Source organism: Austrofundulus limnaeus, unplaced genomic scaffold (genome assembly GCF_001266775.1).
Source record: "Austrofundulus limnaeus strain Quisiro unplaced genomic scaffold, Austrofundulus_limnaeus-1.0 Scaffold8, whole genome shotgun sequence".
NCBI classification, from domain to species: Eukaryota; Metazoa; Chordata; class Actinopteri; order Cyprinodontiformes; family Rivulidae; genus Austrofundulus; species Austrofundulus limnaeus.
Window position 1 is genome coordinate 3092347 of NW_013952410.1, and position 4133 is coordinate 3096479.

Sequence of the window (4133 nt, forward strand, 5' to 3'; positions counted from 1 at the left end):
GCGGACTACTTATGTATTATTTATTATTATTTTTAAGACATCATTTTTCAAGCCTCACAAGGTTTTGCGCAACTAAAAGAGAAACCCTGCGTCTGAAATGGAAAAACACAAGTGTGAGTCGAAACTACTGGTAGGTATTTTGCTCGTAGTTCCGCCAAAGATAGAGGCTGTTTTGACAGACCGTTAGGAGGGCCGCGTTTAGGATCGCTGGGGATTTTTCAGCTTCAGCTCCAAGCGAGGGGACTGCCTGAGACATTTAGTCTGGGAACTGTTGTTTTCAACAGCCACACTCCTGCTGCCAGAATATGTCGCTTCCCGCATACATTTCTGCAACTCAGCCACGACGTAAAAGCATAATGAAACCGCTCCGAACAAAACAGGAAATAGACTATAAAAAAAGCCACCAAAATAACAAGACAAGACTGCACGTCCTCACCTGAAAAAGAGACGTTTTGGCTCAGTCCGTTTCTCCAATCCGAGTTACGCCGGTCCGATTTCACTCGACAGCCATGGTAACAGCTGTGAGACAAAACGCCAAAGGAAGCTGTGTTAACTCTAAAACAATTTAATCCACTTCACCGGGTCAGAGAACAACGGTACTCGGGCCGGATTTGACACACACACACACACACAAAAAAGAAGAAAAAAAATGTTCACCAAGCAAGCTAATCACCACACCCATGAAAGTGGGAACATGGCAACAGCCYATCTGGAGGGGTGCGTCGTTGCAGACATATTTAATTTTTTTTTATCTTTAAGCAAACTTAAACACATTTTTTATTTAAAAAATATTTTATATAGATTATTACTCAAGTTAAAACCACAGTAAGAGTTTTTTATTTGCACGTTTTAGATGCTTGAGAAGTGCCTGAATATGGTTCGAACCCCACGGCTGAAATGGTACAGTCCATCAGCCCCTCTACGAAAAGGAACCGAATGGGATACAGGAAACAAAAATTAGAGCTGCAAATCACCCCAGAGACTGATAATAGCAGTTGTAGTATTAAGATGTAGTAATAGTAGAAATTGTACTCCTTCAAGGCAGTAGATAATAAAAAGATACGAAAGCTATAGTATCAGCAGTTTAGGTAGGTAAATAGTGTTTTATTTCAAAATTAAGCAATTTCCTTAAAAAAAAAACACACTAAAATCTAAAAAATAAAATATTGCTTTGTGTATTTTCTAACCTATATTAACCAAACTTTTGTGTAAGTTCATTAGCAAATAAACAATTAAATATAATTACCTAAATTTAAGTTTTCTGATGTTTTGTGTTCTCATTTTAAAATCATACACGCTTTAAATTAGACAAAACTCTTGCTCTCTGAAGTTTCCCAAGATGTTAAAGTGTCTAATATGAGGATAAATCAGAATTTGCATGACATTAAATGACAATAATCAAGCATTTCTTCAGAATAAATAATACATAAAATCATTGTAATTAAAATAAAAACGACGATAATCCGAATGACTTTTCTTTAAATGGCTTACACAATAAAACCCTATACATTTAAAATACACTAAAATCACTAATGAATGCATTTTGTTTTAAATATTTAACTCAATTGCCTTGCTTTTATTAAGTGCATGTCTCACCCAGCCTTCAGCAAGCTCAATGAAAAGAATCTCTCTCTCTCTCTCCATTAGGACAGGATGAATTTTTTATGGGGCCAATGAAAGGGAGCAGTAGGATAGGCTTTTCCATATCTCTGCACGAGCCGTAATCAATGGAGGGAGGATGAAAGTTTTGCAGGTCTTGGTTTCCTTTCAGAGAGGCATGGGGTCAGATTAAGTCTAAATGAATTCACTTACACAGCAGTGGTTTAGGTGTGTCCCACCAATTTATCCCTAAACAGATTATAAGGATTAGAGTTAACACAATAGCGAGAACAGACACTGCGCTATGATTGGTTTGCCGTTAGTGCAACTGGGAATCTGGTTTCCTTTGACAATTATCGTTAGTGAAAAGTGAAACCTGGTAGTTGATAAATGAGCAGAAAAAACAAGCACAGTGATTGATTTTAAGTGTTTAAATGTAAAACAAGTCTTCCTTATAAAGAATCTATATGCACAATTTTCAAAATGCTTCTCAGTTATTAAAGATATATAATATAAACACTAGGTATATTATTGTAATAGCGGGTGTTTGCCATAAAAGCATTCTTGGTTCATATTTTACATTTCTGTTTGATTATACCTGATGTTAGCCAATTACACAGTGAGTAATTCAAATGTAATGTGATCACGTAAGATAGTGTAGTTGTTTCTATTTTGCAGCCTCTTGCTTAAATGATTTTTTTATACTGTAAAAGAATAAAATAATACAGAAAATTTCAATATAAGAAGATGGGAACACCTGTGCTCTCTGGCTCTACAGTGAGCAAAAAGACCAAATTCATTAGCAAGATGAGAGTCGCAGTCAGCATGTCCAAAAGCAAATCCTTGGCCAATCAGGTTCTTTGGTCTATTGCTTGGCAACCAAGAGGGAAAGCAGGGAGCAAACCGCCACTGTAAAAATAGCTCATCAATAGCCTGGTGTGTGAAAAAAAAGGAAAGGCACATACGTCGGCAAGACTATAAATAGCATCGTGGAGATGGGAGCAGGTATTGAATTAAATAGCACAACTCCATGTGAGCCAATTTTGCATCCATGCAAATTCAACATGTAGCAGAGCTCCATGCACACAATAAAAGTCTTGTAGGTAAATGACAGAATTTGAATGTTACTGTGTCCCGTCAACACGTTGCCACGGTTTATCTTTATCCGGCTGATGTTTTTGCATAAATGCAAAAAAAGAAGATGTCTCCATGAGCAATGAGTTTGCAAAAAAAAAAAAGCGGTTTTCTATGATGATTTTAGCATGTTCTTGTTGAGCATCCAAGTGTTGAATCATGTTTGAACATGTTAAACTACCACTAAAACCACATTGTCAGCATAACATTTCTTTCGTGTAACCAAAAGGGCAGAGCCCGGTCAAAAATAGATCCATCATATCCAGTTTCACTGATCCAATCAAATAAAGATAAAGGGACATCAATCTGAAGCAGCTTCTCTAAGTGACGTTTTTATCTGCATGTTCTCAAAGTTTGGTCCCCACGAGGGGATATTCCCTGACAACCTTCATGTAATACTTCCACTGTATCAAAGGCAATTAAAAGATGTTGCAAGAGCAGAGCCTTAAAAGGCTTTATCTGGGCTGTCTTATCCACCAGACATCTCCCAGGGAGGCTGGCCGTTGCCAGAGTAACCCTCACAAATGGCAACTGACGTCAAGAAGGTAGGAGAAATACCAGGGAGAGCCAGACCTGCTATGCATAATGGATTATTAAAAGGGGGGAAAAAACCCTCTTGAAGTGTTCAAAGTGACTTGAAATATGCGTGCCTTGCTGGGCTACGACCCCTTCAACGCCTCCATTTTTCATGGAATGAGGAAAATAAATGCTGACAGTTTCAGGGTTTTACTTGATGACTGGCAGATCTGGAGCTTGCTCTAAGAGAAACTGTCCATTTGGAGTCAAACGAGAAACTCCCTTTTCACTTAACACTTTTTTTCTCTTGTTCTCATTGGGAAATAATGTGACATTCTTGTAAGTGTTAAACACATTGGAATCAAGCAATTGTTTGTTCACATGATCTGAAAAACCTGTTAGCCTTTTTAAAAAAATATTAACAAAAATCTATAAAGCAACTTCTGGAACAGTGTCATTAAAAAGCAAAATATACAACGGTCAATCTTTTTTAAAAAGYGTTTGCGGTCAGGAGGTTAATGACAAAACTGGAACAAAATAAAAGGACATTAATGTTGATGCTCACATGTGAAAAGCTTTGAGTTGATACAGAAATGTTGTTTCCGCTTCAACCAAACTCCACCAAGAAACACTAAGGCTCTGTAAAAAAAAAAAAGTATTAGAATTTCATGTTAAAACTAAATTTCAGAGCCAAAATCTAGGGGTTTTCAGTAGCTAAGCTAGAGCCCTGGAGCACATATCCAATACCAAAAAATGTAATTTATTTACGGAACTTAATTATGTGAGTCCAGATTTAATTCAAGTTTATTTTTTATGTTGCTATTCAGATATTAAAATTTAATATCAGAATGTCTTTTTAATATTTAATATTAAATGTAATATTA

The 4133-nt window shown here is 36.6% G+C and overlaps 1 protein-coding gene across 1 annotated transcript in view; it reads right to left on the reverse strand.

Moving 5' to 3' along the window:
- The window catches only part of LOC106511495 (guanine nucleotide-binding protein subunit beta-4), a 15343-nt gene extending 14687 nt beyond the window's left edge, over nt 1-656 (reverse strand). The window contains exon 1 of the mRNA XM_014000249.1: nt 437-656. The gene's annotated coding sequence lies outside the window, so the exon portion shown is untranslated. The remainder of the gene's footprint in view (nt 1-436) is intronic.
- Nucleotides 657-4133: the final 3477 nt, after the last annotated feature.